At 35.1% G+C, this 22,323-nt stretch overlaps 1 long non-coding RNA gene across 1 annotated transcript in view; it reads right to left on the reverse strand.

Moving 5' to 3' along the window:
• Positions 1–5,198: 5,198 nt before the first annotated feature.
• Positions 5,199–22,323, reverse strand: part of LOC133192061 (uncharacterized) — a 37,485-nt gene continuing 20,360 nt past the window's right edge. Inside the window, exons 2-3 of the long non-coding RNA XR_009721777.1 lie at positions 5,641–5,805; positions 5,199–5,513 (exon numbers count right to left, since the gene is read on the reverse strand). This is a non-coding gene — a long non-coding RNA (uncharacterized LOC133192061). The remainder of the gene's footprint in view (positions 5,514–5,640; positions 5,806–22,323) is intronic.

Below are 22,323 nucleotides of genomic sequence, written 5' to 3' on the forward strand. Positions count from 1 at the left end.
AACCAAGCAGTTTCAGTTTTTCTGAAATTCACAGGGCCAAAAAAGGCCCTAAGCGAACCTTGTTCTTTAATATTGAAACCACTACACTAGCGCAATGTACCAGCCATCATCGATGTTTACCTTGCACTCATTCCCTCAAGTAACGAGTGTCGGGCAGGTTATTTTTTTTTCTTATAGTGCGGACTTATAGGATGAAAACTAGCCAGCTAAATTTTGTGCAAGTGCTAGTAGATTTACATCGGATTTGTTACTTGAGTTTTAACAATAACTGATAGCAGAGAAAATAATCTGTTACTGATAAAAACTATAAAAAAAAAAAAACCTGTTGTGTTTATTTCCTTTATTCTTTATGCATTCAACTTTCTATTCTATGCAATTCCAAATACAGACATATCCGTGTAATCTTTTTCTGTACTTCTACACTACTGCATCAGACCATTTGTGAAAGGCGAGTCAAGATACATTATTTCGCGCTAAACGTCACGAGTAAATCTTCGCGCTTTTTCTTTGGAATGCGTCTTCAATTGAATAAGTGTACGTGATAGCTTCAATGAAATTCAAAAGAAAAAAAATATGTTGCTATCAGCCTGATTTTCGAGCCTAAGAATGTATATTTATCACACTGTACATATAACATATCGTATACGAGCAAGTAACATAAAGGCAGCGCTAAGTTTTCTTACGCATGTTATATTCCTCTTTACCCCCAAAGTGAATTATTCCGATTAGTAACACATTAATGAAAAGACTGGAATGTTTCGCAACAAAACACTTCTCGCCATATGACGCTCAAGGAATCTGATACCTATTATGTTCAGTAACTTGCATCTATAAAGGAATATTATCCTACTAAAATCAAAGAAAAATATCATTGAAGTTTATTTTTCTCTCATTTGAAATTGCTATATGTTATTCAATCAACATGAGAAAGTAACAAATTCTACTTTCAAAATACAATTCGGCAAATCTCCAATTTATGATACAATTGCATAGTTATCTAGCTACATGTACATATACATTTGTACCAACATGTGTTCCTCGTTTTGTCATATCACAATTGCATCTATGCACATTGATTAGTGCAAAATTCAACTGCAAACTCTTTATGAGGGAGTAAAAAGACACGCTGATATTGTGCCGTCAAACACCGCTGCTCTGTCGTCGAACGACATAGCGCCCTCCCCCCCCCCCCCCTTAAAGATAAAATCTTATATTTGAGCCCCAAAAAGTGAGAAAAAAAATTCGGACATTCTTTGGATTGAATTCGGATCGCCCACGTGAAAATTCAACATACTAACCATTATGCTATCAAACATCATCGCTTAAAATTGAAAAATGATAAATATTTACAGTATTGATTAATCAATTTTTAAACAAATTGCATATTTAGCATTCTTGTAAGACTCTTTATTTAGCATATCAACATCATAAAAAAATAATGAAAAACAAAAAAGTTAAAAAAATTACCCTTTTTAAATCACTTCCTGTGACGACCGGAAGTGACGACGACACACGAAATGTTTCCATCACACATCTACAAACCAAATTCTATCATACCTGAAAGTTTCAGAATCTTACCTTTAACAGTTTCTGAGAACATTCACGGACCAGATTTTTAGTGGAAAAAGTGAAAAATCGTAATAATTCCCGACCGGAAGTAACTTTTTCCAAACTTTTTCAATATTTCAAAATGGCATGAGATAAGACATCATTCCTGAAAATTTGGCTGAAAACGAATGAGTAGTTTTTGAGATATCGCGATTTGAAAAGGTCAAAAAAATAAAAATGAAAAATAATAATAATAAGAAACAGTAGAATCACTATAGGTCTTCCGTTGAAAACGGAAGACCTAATAAGAAACAGTAGAATCACTATAGGTCTTCCGTCGAAAACGGAAGACCTAATTACACATCTTAGAAAGCCTCTAATTTAATTGTAATTTAATTGAAGAGAATTAGTCAAAGTAATTGTACTTTAATTAATTACCTTTTTAAAGTAATTGACCCCATCCCTGGATTCAATATAGTGAGTTTCTTGTAGGAGAACAATATCAATATCTAGGTTTTGTAGCCCATCATACAAAATTGTTCGTTTCTTATAATCATTCATACCCCTTAGATTGAGGGAAAAAATATCAATAGGTCAGTGTTCATTATTCGGTATAAAAGATTTACTTAGACTGAGTTCACAGAGATACCTTACTCGCTGTCAGGATGCTGGCTGTCATCATCTGCACAGAGGCTATCGCGTAAGCGTTTGGTAGGCCCATCTTTCAGCCGACTGACGAAAGTAGTGATCTCTTGCTGTATATTTTTTAGATGCTTTTCGTGCAGGTTGTTTCGGGCCTGAGAAGCTGCGACTAGGGCGAGTCTTCTGACGGTGTGTCTAAGCCACAGACACGATTATCTGACCCAACTTATTTAAGCCAAGCCATGCTTTGGGTTTAGTATTCAGTGTAGCATGTTCATCGAGTCCACTTCCCCAGAAGTCGTCATAGGTCGCTTCGATCCACATTTTGTAATTTTCTCACGAAACATCTCAACTTGGCTGAATTTGGCTTCAATTATGTTTTACATGACCCACGTCTTTTCAGCTTCCCAAGTTGAATTTGTTGTTACAGTATCACCAATACGCTTTGCTTCAAGGAAAGTAGTCGCTGTTCTTACTCTCTCTGCGGCGATAACGTCGCCACTGCGTAACGCTTTTGTTACGAGAGGTGACCAAAAAGTTCGCAAACTATCTCTGTATTTACAAAACCACAATTTGGATCAGAATGAAATATAGTACACGTACAGTCATACAAATATTCTTTAGATAGATTTAACAGCTGTTATGTGATGTTTTGCTCCATGTTTGTGACGTCAAAATGTGAAAATGACGTCTATGTGTAGACGACTTGTGACAAAAAATGGTTAACTCAGTCGTACTTGAGCAACGAACGGCTGTAAAGTTTTTTGTATATCTTGGAAATTCCTTTGCAGAAACAAATAATAATTTGTACAAAGTTTATGAAGAAAAAAGACTTGCCAGAAGTTCAATCATTAATTGGATTGATTGTTTAAGTGAAGGAAGGGAGATGGTTAAAAATGACGTTTTTTTCTGTTGCCCAGTGAAAGCAAGCTCGGGAAAAGATGTGTCCTTAGTTGAGCAATCCATTACGAAAGATCTACAAGTTACAATTCGAAAAATAGTTGAATATCTTAACAATAATATAATTATTAAATCCCTAACACATCGTTTACTTTAGACTTTAAATATATCAGATATGATGAGAAGAAGGCGCCCATGCTTTATCCTCATTGGATAAACGACGCTCCCAAGACAGAGGACTCGGGTTTTGATGGTCACCATGCTCATTCTGGGAAAGGATATCCTTATCCACCCATCCTATTGCCGAAACAAAGCCATTTCTGATAAATGGACTGTTCTTGTTATTAAAAATAACTTTCAGGGAAAGAAATATAAGACTCGGAAAAATCTTTAAGCTTCTGTGAACAGCAGGCTACGGAGCATGTCACGTGACTGCCTGGATCACGTGATTCACGCATGGGCAGAACGTTGGAAGATGTGCATTAAAATCGGATAGGACTAGTTTAAAAAATATAAACACTGAAATCTAATTTTATATCTTTTTATGGAAGCAATTCAATTAGTTGGCGAACTTTTTGATCACCCCTCGTGACTGGAATGCGTGTTTGGCGAATCTTTGGGTCTCACTGTTGACTTTTATATCTGTTGTATAGAAATTTGAAAGAACATTTTTATGGTCGTGGAAAGCCACGACACGATCATTTTGTTTCCCGTGGTATTGACAGTCCTCCGAGCCTGGTTCATGGCCTGCATGCTTGCACACTTTACATCGTTGTTCATTTTTGCAGTTGCGCGCATGATGGCCGGTTTCCCAACAGTTTTTACATTTTATATCTTATTTTGACTTATTTTGACCGTAGTGATAGATACGGCATTGTGACCGACACAGTATACAATCCTAGGCAAAAGGGTTTCTTCAGATAACGGTACAATATACACGAAACGATTACCGTTAAGAACGCTGGTCATTTTTTCTGTAACTGGATTTCTTGTATTTTTATAAAGTAGTTTACTTTAAAGTTCAACATTGAAACCATGTAGTATTTTTATGATTTCTGTGTCTTGTACTGACAGAGGAATACCAGACACTGTTTCTTTCAGCAAAGGATCACTTGGATTCATAGCACCAGAAGAAAATGGGTTTGAAACGTACACTGAAACGGTTTGGTTTTTGAACTGGAAACCCTCGCGAAGCAGTTTTTGTCTGCATTCTTTGTTAAGTAGATACGCCAAAGATCTCTATCTAGTTGTAGACATTTCACATTGCCTCCAACACTCCTTATAACTGACTGAAGAATATCATAGTCTATTATAGTTTGGTTGTCAGCAAGCAATTTACTGTTTTTGAAATACATCGGTTTATCTGTCTTGTTATCCATTGTTCAGTGATCACAATGATCACGCTGATCAGACAGGTAAACACAAATGAGAAGTTACTCACCCGTACACTCGATAACGGGGTAAACAAAATTATATACACAATGGAAAAATGAAGAAATCACTGAATCATTCAATAATACACAAAAATATGAAGAAAGGTAATTTAACATATACACAAAACATAGGTAATCAAAGATTACTAAGCTCACCTCGACGAATGAAATCTTTCAGTACCTGGAAATCTCACATCAAATTTTTTTCCTAGTTTGTGTGCATCCCAGGATCAATATCAATGCAAGTTTGGTTTAAGTAGGACTTGTAGGTACTTGAGAATGGACCTACTCCAAAAACTTTTACTTGTTCACTAATCACGAAAATGTAGGCCAGTTCCAACATCTGAAGCAAGACTGGAAGTGTCCATCCTTAGAAGCACCATCCATGCAAGCTTAGTCATAACAAGCCATATAATCATAGAGCTACTACAAAAATTATCCTGTTCACTCATCTGGAAAATATAGGTCATATTCAGCATCCAAAGCAAGTCTAGAAGTGTCCATCCCTAGATACATCATCCCTGCTAATTTTGTTAAAGTATGGCTATAATTCATTCATCTGGAAAATGTAGATCAGATCCAGCATCCGAAGCAGGTCTGCTAATGTCCATCCCTAGATGCATCATCCATGCAAGTTTAATTTGTTCCAGGTAGGGCTTCTGGTTACTTGGGAATGGATCTGCTCCAAAAACTTTAACCTGGTCACTCATCTGGAAAATGTAGGTCAGATCCAGCATCCGTAGCAAGTCTGGTAGTGTCCATCGCTAGATGCATCATCCATGCAAGTTTGGTCCAGATAGGACTTACAGTTACTTGGGAATGGACCTGCACCAAAAACTTTAATCTGGTCACTCATCTGGAAAATGTAGGTCAGATCCGGCATCCGAAGCGGGTCTGCTAGTGTCCATCCCTAGATGCATCATCCATGCCAGTTTGGTCCAGATAGGGCTTGTAGTTACTTGGGAATGGACCTGCTCCAAAAACTTTAATCTGGTCACTCATCTGGAAAATGTAGGTCAGGTCCAGCATCCGAAGCAGGTCTGCTAATGTCCATCCCTAGATGCATCATCCATGCAAGTTTGGTCCAGGTAGGGCTTCTGGTTACTTGGGAATGGACCGGCTCCAAAAATTTTGCCCTGGTCAGTCATCTAGAAAATGTAGGTCAGATCCAGCATCCGAAGCAAGTCTGATAGTGTCCATCCCTAGATGCATCATCCATGCAAGTTTGGTCCAGGTAGGGCTTATAGTTACTTTTGAATGGACCTGCTCCAAAAACTTTAATCTTGTCACTCATCTGGAAAATGTAGGTCAAGTCCAGCATCCGAAACAAGTCTGGATAAGTCCATCCCTAGATGCATCATCCATGCAAGTTTGGTCCAGGTAGGGCTTATAGTTACTTGGGAATAGACTTGCTCCTGAAACTTTGACTGGGACGCCAACGCCGGGGGTATAGCATAAGCTCATTTCGACTTCGTCGAGGTGAGCTAAAAACAGAATAGCACTTAATAGTGCAAAAACTCGATTAAAATCCCGAGTTTAATAGAATATTTTGTAAAAAAGACAGAGCCCACATAATCACGCCCGTCTCGGAGCTCGTCACGTGACCGATCTTCCTGGGTTACATGGTATTCTTTAGGTTGAAGTTATTGTCCGTCTTGGGGAAACTCGCTTCAGTTGCTGATACTCAGGATCCAACTGCTACAAAATATATGCAGCAGTCCCGGGTGTTATACCCTTAGGATATCTCCAACAAATTATCACCGGGGAAAAATAAGTGTAAACGGTTCTTTGCAAAATAAAGAAAGGGTTAAATGAGGAAAGCTCTGTAAGATGTCAAATGGAAATTAAATATTGATAATAAAAAAAAGTATAAATTATTCAAATTGTTATTAAATAAAGTTTATTCTGAAATATATCAGAGGGTCCATAAGACCTGATGATACATGTTTCAGAAATGTCTGCCTTACCTTTTTCTACATTGTAATCAGATGTGCATAATCAAATAACGGTAAATATGAGAATATATATATACTGCATCTGAATTAGTGAATCCAACATAGAAAATATTCCATATAATTGATGTGAAGTACGGGGTTATAATCGGTCACCATTACTTGAAAAATTGCATTTAAAATGTTGTTAACATATTATGCATGTAAAATCATCTACACCAAATTTTATGGTATACAGTGAATTAGGTAGATACCTTATTTCATTTAATATGTAAAGGTAAGAATGATAAGTTTTTGGTGTAAATGATCTTTTTTACAAGATGATAAATTATCATCAAATCTGTTAAGTGTTTTAAAGAACTACAATAATCCACAGTGTAACTTTATCAAATCTATTATACTGAATGATTGGGCTTTCTTATATCTGGCAAACTTCCAACCAGTTAAAGAAGGTAGTTTTTAACACTCTGTACGATCAGGTTAAACAGTCATGGTACAGTGAAATGTTTAATTCATCTAAAAGTCTATAAATTATAGAATAATTATATAAAAATTCATTTTGTTTAGAAACGTATTTAATATATTTGCCTGTAAGTATTGGAAATATTTGTAGGTTTAGAACTTGTAATAATGAATTACCGATTGAAGTTGGGAGAAGGCAAAATGTACCACGAGAAAATAGAATTTGTAAGTTATGTTCCAAAAATGAAATTGGTGATGAATATCATTACTTATTTAATTGTAATGAATCATTTATTTTGAAATCAAGATTATCATTAATATCAAAGTACTATTTATATCCAAATGTGTATAAATTTGATCAACATTTAAAAAAAATACAGTTAAAATTATAAAACTGTGTAAATTTATTTTTGTAAAAAATATCACTGAGAGGTTTGGCTCTCCTGGTTTGCTCATTGTAAGTATTTTGTCTTGGTACTTTATTTCATTTTTACGCATGAACATATATTTAACTTTATCTGTAATCTTTCTCTGCACTGTACTTAATGTCAATTTATGAGAATAAATTCACTGTCATTGTCATTGACAAAGCTTAATTATGTATTCTACAAAAATATAGATAACTCCTGACACATGTTATTTTATCATCTTAAGGAAGCTCTAAACACTATAATCAAAAATGCTTTTTGGACTTTGAAAAAAATATATCATATAAAGGTGCACATTTTTAGTGTATCTAGTTCATTTTCAACATAGGGTACCTGCCCTATTTCTGCAGGAAAAATGTTCAAAGACAATGAACTATCTGTGAACAGAAATCACTGTTGTTTACTTACATCGGGAAAATCAATGGAAATGATGTATTCACTTACTTAATCTTGGTCTAACATAACATTAAGAATACTTTAAGGTCAGATGATACGTTCCTCAAATATCTGTTATGTATATCTTCGTAAAGTATGAAAAATATTCAAAATTTTAATTACCTTCTGATTTCTAAACCAGTTTCTAATTGTCTTTATTAAGACCAAGCTCTAAAAGAATTGATATTGTCAAATTAATTTTTTTCCAAAAGGATTATATAAGAAAAATTATCCTCTGGTATCTTGCACAAATTCCTGGTAAGATACTTCAATTTTTTGTGAGTAAACATGTTAAAGTAGCAATATTTCAATGACAAAATCTTAGAAAAAAATTATATATTGTTGAGGAACGTATCGTCTGTCCTTAATTCATAACAAATTGTGTCATTAACTTGAGATTCCCATTTATTCTATTTTTCTTCTAAGGGCACTCTAACTCAATAAAACTACCCTACAAATAGTACCGTACTCTTTAGTGTGCAGTGCTTAGAGCTTCCTTAAATACACGTACAGTTTCCATATTTTCGGACATTTTTCGGTACACTGTTTTTCGATTTTTAGAATACAATTGCCCCTTTATAAGAGAGGTTCTGAAATATTAAGTTGCCTTATTTTTTTCATTTGGTGAAATAGCAGATAATATTTTATATGTCGTTGATTATTTTAATAATTGACGTACCTTCGGGGTACATAAAATTCTATCTACCCATTGATTTTGCGGGCAAATAAATCTTCCACGGCAAAATATCTGATAGCTTTCTTTGAACATTGAATATAAAAAAGATTGATCGTAAATCTGTGACAGCAATATGTTTGATGTGCGTAGGAAATAATCGATGCGTCTCAAATACTGAAGAAGAGAATGAGTGTGTTTTTTCTCTCATTGCAGGTTACCGCTCCATCCAAACCAATATGTTGATCGTGAGTACATGTTTTTTATCGTCATTGCTGGGCGTCTTCACATTAATCTTCTTATTTTGACCTGCATGTAGTTGAATTATGTATGTCTGAGGATATGATAACCATCTTTTGTCAGTATTATTTGATATGTTTTAACTCACGACACGCACTTTATAGTTGTAAACAAGTGTAGTTGGGTTATGCTATATGCAAGATATTCTACTCGAATGTAATTTATATCCAGTCTTAGTAAGCTAATTTGCAGAATGTTTCTGATCGTTCCACTCCAAATTAATAAACCTACTGTGCTATCAAAACACTGATATTTACATCCCGTAATACCCAAGTAGCGTCATTACCAAACTACACGCGATTACTTAATTTAACGGAACTCCTTCGCTGTGGAGGTAGGAAACGTTAATTAGCTGGACACAATGTGCTTTAAAATACAATAAACCGATCACTACTGATTGTAAAGGACATAAAAGAAAGAATTCCTGGTGAAATATCTTAGTTTGGAAGTCTAAATATTCCTATAAGATGACTTGCTTTCTGGGGTGTAAACTCTGGCAATGCATTGTGCTTTCGGTTACTCATTGTTCGAATCATTCGATTGTCACTAGCGTGAGCAATATTGTTATGCCCTGAAAATAACGCGAGACTTAGAGCTTTCTTGGCTTCATCGCAAAAGAGCTATATATATGTTAGATATTCGCGAGGTTACAACGATACTCAGTGTTAAAAAGGGTTTCAAGGGGCACCTATGCCCGAAAAGTGTATGTGCAATTTTTTCTCAATGTCACTTTCTTAAAAGATGGGTGTATTTGATGATCTGCAGTCATCATGTGTAAGGATCAAACATGGTTAAAGACGATTTGGTCGGTTAACCACAGCTCAGCAGACTTTAGGAATGATGTGAAAAAAGAATTAGATAGATTACATGATCAGTACGTACTGGTCCCTGCTGACAAAGCAGGTAACAACATTGTCTTTGTTTGTAAGGCTCATTATATTAAATGTATTTTAGAGGAACTTGGATTTAATTCTACAAGTGGTAATCCAACTTATACTCGTAGTTCCCTTTCTAAGGAGGAAAATCATATGTCAGTTTTGATTATTTTTAATATTCCAAACAACCAAAATGAATTTGAATTACCATATTTATATTGGATTCCGAAACTTCATAAAAATCCTTACAAACAAAGATACATAGGGGGTTCCAGTAAATGTTCTACCAAGCCTCTTTCTTTACTCCTCACTAAGATATTAACAGCAGTGAAGGAGAAACTTCAAGAGTACTGTGCAACAATATATTCGAGAAGTGGTGTAAATCAGATGTGGATACTTAAAAATTCCAAGGAACTTTTGGAAAATTTGAAATCGCCAGATTTTACCAAAATCAACAGCTTAAAAACTTATGACTTTTCTACTTTATACACAACCATTCCCCACGATAAATTAAAGTCCAGGCTTTTTGATATAATTGACAGCTGCTTTTTCAATAAAAATGGAACTCGTAAATATACTTACCTTGTCATTGGTCATTTGCAAAATTATTTTGTTAAAAAAAAATTCTGATTGTACACACAAGTACTCTGAAGTTGACATTAAAACGATGCTTGAGTTTCTGATTGACAATATCTATGTGGTTTTTGGAGACCAGGTCTTCCAACAATCTATTGGAATTCCCATGGGTACCAATTGCGCCCCGTTATTAGCAGACCTTTTTTTGTATTCATATGAAGCAGAATTTGTCCAAAATCTTGTACGTGAAAAGAAGAGAACACTTGGTGTGGCCTTCAACTCGACATTTAGATATATCGACGATGTATTGTCAATTAACAATGGCTATTTTCATTCTTATGTCGATACGATATATCCTGGTGAGCTTGAGATAAAGGATACCACAGAGTCTGACACATCTGTTTCATATTTGGATATTTTACTTGAAAAAGACTTTAATGGTAATCTAACAACCAAGCTTTATGATAAACGTGATGACTTTAACTTTTCAATCGTCAACTTCCCTTACTTATGCAGCAATATACCTTCATCACCTGCATACGGGGTATATATCTCTCAGTTGATTCGATACGCAAGAGCATGCTCTACGTATGAACAATTTCTAAAACGAGGTAAATTATTGACAAACAAGTTGATGAAACAAGAATATCAGCTGTCTCGTTTAAAGTCATCATTTCGTAAGTTCTATGGTCGATACAATGACCTTGTCAGCAAATACAATTTATCATTGAGTCAAATGCTGACTGACGTTTTTCATACTAATTGTTAGGCCATTATTTACACACTGAATTTTCGACGGATTTTTCCGTTATTTCCCGATCATGACAAGGAGCACACGGCGGGTGTGACCGGTCGGCAGGGGATGCTCACTCCTCCATGGCACCTGATCCCACCTCTGATGTTTAGAGGTCCGTGTTTGCTCTGCTCCTATTTTGTATTGTTTAATGGACTTTTGAGCTTGAATACTGTTCGTTATTTCCATATATTTCATGCAGTTAGCAAAACGTTATGTTACATGGAAAAAATGGGAGAAAAAAATTGAAATGTTATAGTTAATGTAAATGTATAAAATAAAAAGTGGGTGACAAGAATTTCATTTGCTCTCGCTGCAACAGAATCAAATTCAAATTCCATCAATCAGTAAATAAAATAAAACTAAACAATGAATAGTCTATAAAAAAATATTTCGCCGAAAACCAGGATCAAACCAAAACGCATCAGTTCCTAACTGTTTTCATGGTCATAGCTATGTATCACCGTGCTTTCGTTGCAACACACCGAATTTGGTTTTAAAACGACAATTAATCAGAGAATTTAAAAATGTCACGTTCTTTTTAGGGGAAAAGTTCATTTTTACGGTCTCTGAGTCTACTATAAATTTTGGACAGATGGTTGCTCGTTTCTTAAAGGAGGAATGCAACACCATTTTTTTTTTCTTGAATTGATCTTAAAGTCACACTGATATATATGTGACGGTACATATTGACGTCCTGTGCATCACTTATTCTGTTTGCACATATTGTTGCCGACTGAAAAATAATGTACTGTCGCCTTATTGCCTACAGTTCTGTACTCTCACTGAACATATTGTCGCTCCACAATTAATGGTTGCTAGAGGATTTCTTTTTATACCCGCAATTTCTAAAGAAAGTTCGGGTATATATTAATGTTACCTTGGTCCGTACATCCGTCTGTCACACTTTCTTCTTCCTCAAACTCCTCTTTTATTTTAAGCAGTAATCAATTAATCTTCTGGAATATGGTAGATGTGCAGTAAAGTTTTGGAATTTTAAATATTACCCCAGGGGCAAAACTGGGGCCAAAACTGACTTTTTTCCCCACAAAAACCTGGTTCCCAGAACTCGTCTTACATTTTACGCAGTAGCCTAATCATCTTTTGGATGATGATAGGTGGTGTCCTGTAGATGTGCAATAAGGTTAAGGATTTTTTATTTTCACCAGGTTATACAAAAAAAACTAGTTCTGAGAAATCCTATTACATTTTATGCAGTAGACTAATCATCTTTTGGAAAATGATCGGCTGTGTTCTGGTGATGTGCAATAAGGTTTCGAAATTTTCATTTTTTTTTCCATTGGGAACAAATGGGGATCAAAAAATGACGTTTTTTAATACAAAAACACCCTGGTTCCGAGAACTCTTATCACATTTTACGCAGTTGACTAATCATCTTTTCAAAGATGATTGGTGGAGTCCTATAGATGTGAAATAAGATGGAATTTTCATTTTCATCCTGGAGGCGAAACTGGGGTCGAAAAATTTTTTATACAAAAACACCCTGGTTCCCAGAACTCCTATAACATTTTACGCAGTAGATTAATCATCTTTTTGAAGATGATTGGTGGTGTCCTGTAGATGTGCAATAGGATTTCAGAATTTTCATTTATCACCATGGGGGTCAAATTTGAGTCGAAAATGATGTTTTTCTACTAAGACCTGGTTTTCAGACCTCCTCTTACATTTTACACAGTAGCCTAATCCTCTTTTAGGAGTTGATTGGTGGTGTCCTGTAGATGTGAAATGAGGTTAAGGAATTTTCATTTTCACCACGGGGTCAAATGGGGGTCGAAAAATAGCGCTTTCCATGCAAAAGGCCCCTTGTTCCCAGAACTCCTCTAACATTTTACCCAGTACAGTAGCCTTATCATCTTTTGGGAGATGGTTGATGGTGTCTGCAAATGTGCAATAAGGTTTAGGAATATTCATTTTCACCCTGGGGGTCAAATGGGGTTGAAAATGATGATTTTATGCTATAATCCCTGGTTCCCAGAACTCCTGTAACATTTTACACAGTAGCCTAATATTCTTTTGGATGATAGTTGGTAGTGTCCTAAAGATTTGCAATAAAGTTTAAAATTTTCTTGTTCACCCTAGGGGTCAAATAGGGGTTCCTGTGGTTTCCAGAATCCACCTATATCATGTATAATTCAAGGTTATCTCGAATCATCTGATATCTTAAACTTTACCACTTTTACCACCCATCTAGTTTCAGATAAAAGGTTTGAATGTATCTTTTTAGTAACGTTGGCAACATTGTTCAAGGAAATCAAAGAAGATAAACAGAATAATGTATCTTAGTAATATGTACTCATGATGTCTTATTCAAAATCGGATAAAACGGAAGGAGTATTGTTTTGTAAGAACAATATTTATTCCACACTGCGTAATGATTGATTGATTGATTGTATGTTGTTTAACGTCCCATTCGAGAATTTTTCACTCATATAGAGACGTCACCATAACCGGTGAAGGGCTTCAAATTTTGACCTTTACTCGGCACTCAGGGCCATTGAGCAGTGAGGGATCTTTATCGTGCCAACGCCTGCCGTGACACGGGACCTCGGATTTTAAGGTTCCCATGTTAAACTTTTAACTCCTCTTATGCCCCCCCCTTTCCCTGGAGGATCATGTTTTGGACAAATAAATCTACACTATGTAATGAAGCTTTCAAATATGTTTAAACTTTTCTGACGCATTGGTTCTTGAGAGGAAAGTTTTGGAAATTTTTAGCCATTCTTATCTCTCCTTAAAATGAGCTTGACCCTTCATTTGAACAAACTTTAATCCACTTTACCAAAGGACACTTTGAGGAAGTTTTGTTAAAATTGGACCAGTAGTTCTTGAGATGATATTCTGAAAACTTAACGACAAAGACAACAATATTGACAGAGATTTTGATCAGGATTAAAAGCTTACTTGAACCTTAGGCTCAGATGAGCTAAAACTAAAGGAGGGGGGGGGGCGTGGTGGGGATGACTTTAGATGGAGCACTTGCCTAACAAAATACTCAATTCATGTTCCTTCCCAAAATTTGGATGCATAGGATAAATGTATGTTGGAAAACTTTTCCTAAGAACCATGAGATTTGGTACTGAGCAAAGGGAAGGACCAAATCGACGCAAAGGAAAGGTTCAACAGCATACAAAATACTGTGGTTTCATCTTTATTCGTGGAACGCCAATTTTCTTGGATTTTGTTGTTAAGTCGATCTACGAAATCAAATGTTCATCGAAGTTTGGTGCCTCCACTTTGATTTATGATAAACCTTTAAAAAGCCTATCACGACTTTCGTTAATATATACACCCCCTTTCCCATTAGGTTGGTTTTATTTTATCATTTTTAAGAATATTTTAAAAAAGAAGAAATACTAATAGATAATTATCTGGAAATATTTAGTCAATATGTGTAAGTATTCTACATGGAGATAAACAACACGTAGATCTGTCAACGCAGTGCATATACCAATCAGTGTTATAACAAAAAGGATGATAGATAATGAAGTGTAAATTTGTAAATAAAGCCCCCCCCCCCTACTGAATAGTAGGGATGGCAATTTGTAACCGGTTAACCGATTACTCGGTCGGAACGATGGTAATCGGTTATAAAATCTGTAATCGGTTAGTCGGAAAAAATAAAAGGAAACCTCTGCATACAAGTTGATAATTAAGCTTTTCCAGATATCTATTTAAGCTAATTTGGAGCTAATTATGTCTCTCAGGATGGTTGGTAAGTATGCGAAGTGTTAATTACTGTTTTTAAAAACACTATGCCCTTACCCCCGACAGTCCTGTACTTCTTAAATAGAATTAATCACCGTTGAGCACTGAATTAGTATGTCTAACTTTTGCCGTTATCTATTAAATTATATTATAAGACTAACATTGTAAATTAAGTGTAAGTTCAAACATAGTCTTGATTATAGTGATAATGCAGAATGAACTTGTGTGACTCTGGAAAATTATCAATGTCTGAATTTACAGGCATGCATGTTTCATGTTTTCCTTAATTTTTTCTTGTCTCACTCACTCAATCAGGTGCTTGAGGCGGCTACAAGGGATTTCCATCTGGCTCGATCTGCAGCTGCTCGTGGTGTTGTCTCCATATGGTCTGACCTCTGCTCTTCAGGTCTTTGAGGACAGTTCTTCTCCATGACTCCTTTGGCCGGCCTCTATTTTTTTCCCTTGGGTGTCCATCTAAGAGCAACCCTAGTCTTTTTCTTGTCTATTAAAATTGAAATAAAATACATGAACAAGTAGTTTCCAGATCAAGATAAACAGAAAGTTTCAAACTTTCAAAGTTTTTTAGGCTACTAAAAACATGTGCATTTTGATACGATTAACCGACTAATCGGTCGGAACGTCTTGCGGTTAACCAATTTTGTATTCGATTGCCATCCCCACTGAATAGTGATTTTTTTTTTCAAAAAAATATTTTGGCATCTTAAATTTTCATCCTTAAAACATCCTTATGTCCTGAGCCTTTTAAACTATGGTGGCCACAATATTTGTAGGGATAAGGAGAAAAAAAGTTTTTTCTCTAAAAATTAGGTCTGAGTTTAATCAGATGAGCTTTATGACTCATGGGTCTATTGTTAAATATTTTCCTTGTTGAAAACATTTAGTGGGGTCAAATTAAACCATATCTCAGTACATCTAAGGCTTGACTGAATATCAAAAATTTGAAATAGCTTTTCGGGATCCCATCAGCTAATTCATAATTTCCAAATGTGTATTTTATTTAAGCTACATATATATTAAGATTTTTTTTCTTTCAGCTCATTCATATTCCAATTCAAAGCATGCAAAAGAAAACAAAACAGACAAATCGGGTGGAAATTTTGCGGAAAGTTGTGAACTCCCACCAAATCTAAGAAACTGGCAGACGCAAAGAGATGTAGAGAAAGACGAAGTTTTTCAGGAAAATCCGGCAAAAAGCAACAATTTACCAAAAATGTTCGTTTTCCCCAAAAATAAAAAGTCCACTTCATACAAAGGAATAAATCTTCGAAATATAATCCTTTTGATCTGTAGCATTTCTGTCATCATCCTGACGCTTGTATTTGTTGACTTCTTGCAGAAAAAAATTCATTTAAAAAAAATACCGAAAGAAATTTATATCGAAAAGTTAAATATTAAAGGATGTAACCATATTGAGGTTGAAGATGTGTGGATAACATCATTACCAAAGCTGCTTACTGAATCCGCGTTTAGATTATTAGATGTTAATCAAGATGGAATTCTGGACATTGCATTTGGTTTTGCAACAGGCGTGGATGGATATTTTATACCGAGAATTGTTTGTGATATCTATTTTAACGGTACGTATCCTTGCTTTGGTGGCATGATTGCCCTTGATGGCAGAAACGGGAAAGAATTATGGAGACATTATTCCGATCATGAATTGTTTGGTATAAACTGTAACGCCGACCTGAATTTGGATGGTGTGAATGACTGTCTCGGTGGAGGAAGATCAGGGGTATGTATCTTTCAAGTCCTAAATAGAACCATTATTATTGAGCAAAATTTGAAGAGTTTATTGTCAAGATATAATTCTGAACTTCTTTTGTTCAATATTCTTTTCATTTTTAGCACTTTAGCCCACCTTATAATATATCATTTGATCTCACTTAGTAATTTATATTATAGTGATTTGATATCACTTGTATTTTGACATATGCAGATCCTTGAGAATTTTATTTTGCTTCCATAGGCAACATCGCTCACCTGAGCATTTTGGCAAAAATCAGTATGGTATTGCAAGGTTGTTTTATTTTTTTTGGGGGGGGGGGGGGCTTGTCCTATTCTAGGGGACATTATTTGAACGTTAACACTACCTGAGGATGCTTCTGAATCAATATGACATCCTAGCTTTGATGTTCTTGAGAAAAAAAATTTATTGATACATCTTCTATATTCTTTTGTGTAACTTTGATCCCCTATTGTGGCCCCACTCTTCCCCTGGGAGTCATGATTTGAAAAATTTGATTCTACACTACCCGAGGATGCTTCCATTTCATTATAACTAATCAAAGCTTTGCTGTTCTTGAGAAAAAGATTTAAAAAGATTTTTCCTGTGCATTTTAATGTAAAACTTTGAACGCCCATTGTGGCCCCATCCGACCCCTTGAGGTCATGTTTTGAACAAACTTGATTCTATATAACCTGAGGGTGCTTCCATATCTATTGTAGTCTCACTATCCCCTGGGACATGATTTGAACAAACTGGAATATTTTTAATATTCCCAACAACCAAAATGAATTTGAATTACCATATTTATATTTGATTCTGAAACTTCATACAAATCCTAACAAACAAAGATACTTAGCGGGTTCCAGTAAATGTTCTACCAAGCCTCTTTCTTTATTCCTCACTAAAATATTAACAGCAGTGAAGGAGAAACTTCAGGAGTACTGTGAAACTATATATTCGAGAAGTGGTTAAATCAGATGTGGATACTTAAAAATTCCATGGAACTTTTGGAAAATTTTAAATCACAAAATTTTACCAAAATCAACAACATAAAAACTTACGACTTTTCAACTTTATATACAACCATTCCACACGATAAATTAAAGTCCAGGCTTTTTGATATCATTAACAGCTGCTTTTTCAATAAAAATGGAACTCGTAAATTTACTTATCTTCTCATTGGTCATTTGCAAAATTATTTTGTTAAAAAACATTCTGATTGTAAACACATGTACTCTGAAATTGATATTAAAAGATGCTTGAATTTCTGATTGACAATATATATATGGTTTTAAGAGATCAGGTCTTCCAACAATTTATTGGAATTTCCATGGGTATCAATTGCGCCCCGTTATTAGCAGACCTATTTAGCTCACCTGAGCTGAAAGCTCAAGTGAGCTTTTCTGATCACCCGTTGTCCGTCGTCCGTCCGTCTGTCCGTCGTCCGTCCGTCTGTAAACTTTTCACATTTTCAACTTCTTCTCAAGAACCACTGGGCCAATTTTAACCAAAGTTAGTACAAAGTATCCTTGGGTGAAGGGGGGTGTACATTGTTAAAATAAAGGGCCATTTCCCTTTACAAGGGGAGATAATCAAGAAAAGACAAAAATAGGGTGGGGTCATTAAAAAATCTTCTTCTCAAGAACCACTGGGCCAGAAAAGCTGAAACTTATGTGGAAGCATCCTGGGATAGTTAATTGGGATAATTGTTAAAATAGTTAATTGGGATAATTGTTAAAATCGTGACCCTCGGGGGTAGGGCGGGGCCACAATAGGGAATCCAAGTTTTATATTGAAATATATCAGAAAAATCTTTAAAAATCTTCTTCTCAAGAACAACTTGGCCAGAAAAGCTGAAACTTAAGTGGAAGCATCCATTGTTCAAATCATGACCCCCGGGGGTAGGGCGGGACATAATATGAAATCCAAGTATTACATTGAAATATATAAGAAAAATATTAAAAAATCTTCTTTTCAAGAACCACTGGACCAATATTTGGAAGCATCCTGAGGTAGTGCAGGTTGTAAATTGTTGAAATCATGAACCCCGGGGGTAGGGCGGGACCACAATAGGTATATTAAAAGGGGGAAATCTGGTAAAGAACAGCATGGCCAAAGCTACTTAGGTGAGCGATGTGGCCCATGGGCCTCTTGTTTTGTATTCATATGAAGCAGAATTTGTTCAAAATCTTGTACGTGAAAAGAAAACACTTGCTGTGGCCTTGAACTCGACATTTAGATATATCGACGACGTATTGTCAATAAACAATGAAAAAATGGACGATATACATATGGAATCTTCCATGGATGACTTGCAATTGGCATGTACATATTTGAATCAAAGTTTGCAGTTAATAGTATTTGTTTTATATAGATAAAAAGTTTAATATACTGAACCTTGCGAATGTTTTGTATACTCCATTCCTACGATACCGGTGGTTCTACGGTACCGGGGTATCCCTTTATTCATAAATTCACTTGCTATAGGCAACGCCTGGTGGCCAGAAATTTTTAGAAAAAGATTCGTTATCCCTCGTTGTCATTACTTTTGCTTTAGATCTTAAAATGTTGCAAAGTCTTGTAAGTTATCAAAAATTACATTGGATGGACACATTTTTAAACTTTACCTGTAACAGTCCTCATACCTTGCATTGTAAAAATGTCACAAACAGTCAATTTATAGGCGCATTTTACAACTGATTGGCATATTTGTTGTCGTCTGGTTTATTTACATTAGGAATGAGGTCATATGTCATGTGACCACAGTGGAAAAATAATGTTCTAAACAACATTTAATCTTTCGATTTATGCTAAACGTCCCCATTAAGGAGTTGAAGGACTGGCCCCTAAATATATCCTTTGCACATAGCTCGGAAACGAAAAAGAATTTCTGAATAGTTGTTGAACAAAAAGTGTTTAAAATCATAAGAGCTTTAAAGTGGTATGAAGAAAAAGGGACTGGCCCCTCAAAATAGGGGCTGAGAGGGGCCAAAAGTCTTTAATCAATAACTTTTTAACAATCAATATTTTGCAATTCATTACTGAAACAAAAATGTTATCTTAACAATTTACAACTGTATATTATAAAATGTATGTCATATGTTACATAATTAGGGGCCATAAGGGGCCAGAATACCAAATCATTGGCATTCTATATCTCGAAAGTGGGAAATATTTTGATCAGCAATGCTGAATAAAAGATGTTCAAAATAATGTTCTAAACAATATTTAACCTTTCGATTTTTGTTAAACGTCCCCATTAAGGAGTTGAAGGGCTGGCCCCTAAATATATCTTTTGCATACATCCCGGAAACGAAAAAGAATTTCTGAATAGTTGTTGAACAAAAAGTGTTCAAAATCATAAGATCTTTAAAGTGGTATGAAGAAAAATGGGCTGGCCCCTCAAAATAGGGGCCGAGAGGGGCCACAAGTCTTTAATCAATAACTTTTTAACCATCAATATTTTGCAATTCATTACTGAAACAAAAATGTTTATCTTAACAATTTACAACTATATATTATAAAAAATATGTCATATGTTACATAATTAGGGGCCATAAGGGGCCAGAATACCAAATCATTGGCACTCTATATCTCGAAAGTGGGAAATATTTTAATAAGCAATGTTGAATAAAAGATGTTCAAAATAATGTTTTAAACAATATTTAACTTTTCGATTTTTGCTAAACGTCCTCATTAAGGAGTTGAAGGGCTGGCCCCTAAATATATCTTTTGCTTATATCTCGGAAACGAAAAAGAATTTCTGAATAGTTGTTGAACAAAAAGTGTTCAAAATCATAAGAGCTTTAAAGTAGTATGAAGAAAAAGGGACTGGCCCCTCAAAATAGGGGCTGAGAGGGGCCAAAAATCTTTAATCAATAACGTTTTAACGATCAATGTTTTGCAATTCATTACTGAAGCAAAAATGTTTACCTTAAAAATTTCCAACTATATATTATGATATTCACATCACATGTTATATATTTAGGGGCCAGAAGGCCAAATCTTTGGCACTTTATATCTCGAAAGTGGGAAATGTTTTGATAAGCAATATTGAATAAAAGATGTTCAAAATAATGTTCTAAACAGTAAGTAACCTTTCGATTTTTGCTAAACGTCCCCATTAAGGAGTTGAAGGGCTGGCCCCTAAATATATCTTTTGCATATATCTCGGAAACGGAAAAGAATTTCTGAATAGTTGTTGAACAAAAGGTGTTCAAAACCATAAGAGCTTTAAAGTAGTATGAAGAAAAATGGGCTGGCCCCTCAAAATAGGGGTCGAGAGGGGCCGAAAGTCTTAAATCAATAACTATTTAAGGATCAATATTTTGTAATATATTACTGAAGCGAAATAGTTCATATTCACACTCTTTAACTATATAACATGGTGTTTACATCATATCTTATGCAATAAGGGATAATTAGGGGTCAGATTGTATAATCTTTGGTGCAGTAAATCTTGAAAAGGAAGAATATTTTGATAACCAATATTTAAACAAAAGACGTTCAAAATAATATTCTTAATAATATGCAATCATTCAATTTTTGCTAGACGTCCCCGTTTAGGACTTTAAGGGTCGGCCCTTAATATTTCTTTTGCATATATCTCGGAAACGAAAAAGAATATCTGAATAGTTGTTGAACAAAAAGTGTTCAAAATCATGAGAGCTTTAAGATGATATCAAGAAAAAGGGGCTGACCACTCATGTAAGGGGCCAAGACGGGCCGGAAGTGTTTAATCTATAACTTTTTATTGATCAATATTTTATTACACATTACTGAAGGGAAATTGTTTGTCTTAAGAATTTATTGATATAACTATGTTTTAACGAAAATCTCAGTCAAATTCTTATCTCATCTTATCGAAAATTGGACGGAAGACCCACTCGTTGCTCGCAACGAGATCGCATCTAGTTATTATTCTTTTTTTTCTTTACAAAATTTGTGCAGAAGATTTCTCGGAGATGGTTTGTTCGATTTTATTCAAATTTTCATGGTAGATGCGTTGACATCTGAAGTTAATTCCGGCAATATCGTTTTTTGAAAATCACTTCCGGTCGGAAGTTATCGCTCTTCTATTAAATTCAGAGGACCTCCTTGTCTGCGATGGAACTCAAAAACGGCTTAAGCTAGAGCGCTGAAATTTTCAGTGATGATAGAGGACATGTTGCCATTATGCACCTGGGTTTAGATATTTTCCGGAAGTGCCTAGTATGGAGGCTCGGTAGGGGTCGAAATTTAGGACACGAATCGTGAGTGAATTTTTGAGACATTTTGTGTCATATCTTTTAAAGTATAATTATTTTGTTAAAACATATTGAACAAACTTTGTGCAGAATGACAAGATCTGTAACATGATATCATGAAAAAAGCGCTGACTCATCACATTAGGGGTCGATAGGGGCCAAAATTCTTTAATCGATAACTCTTAAACAAGCATTACTAGTATTTTGGCATACATTACTGAAGCAAAAATATTTATCTTAACAATTTACAACTATATATTATGATTTTTTTTGGCGTATGGTACATAATTGGGGACCAGAAGGGGCCAGAATGCCAAATCTTTGGCACTCTATATCTCGAAAGTGGGAAATATTTTGATAAGCAATATTGAATAAAATATGTTCAAAATAATGTTCTAAACAATATCTGACCTTTCGATTTTTGCTAAACGTCCCCATTAAGGAGTTGAAGGACTGGCCCCTAAATATATCTTTTGCATATATCTCGGAAACGAAAAAGAATTTCTGAATAGTTGTTGAACAAAAAGTGTTCAAAATGACAAGAGCTTTAAAGTGGTATGTAGAAAAAGGGGCTGGCCCCTCAA

The sequence above is a fragment of the Saccostrea echinata genome, unplaced genomic scaffold (assembly GCF_033153115.1).
Source record: "Saccostrea echinata isolate AGI-Se365-2 ecotype Australia unplaced genomic scaffold, CSIRO_AGI_Sech_v1 ptg000025l, whole genome shotgun sequence".
NCBI classification, from domain to species: domain Eukaryota; kingdom Metazoa; phylum Mollusca; class Bivalvia; order Ostreida; family Ostreidae; genus Saccostrea; species Saccostrea echinata.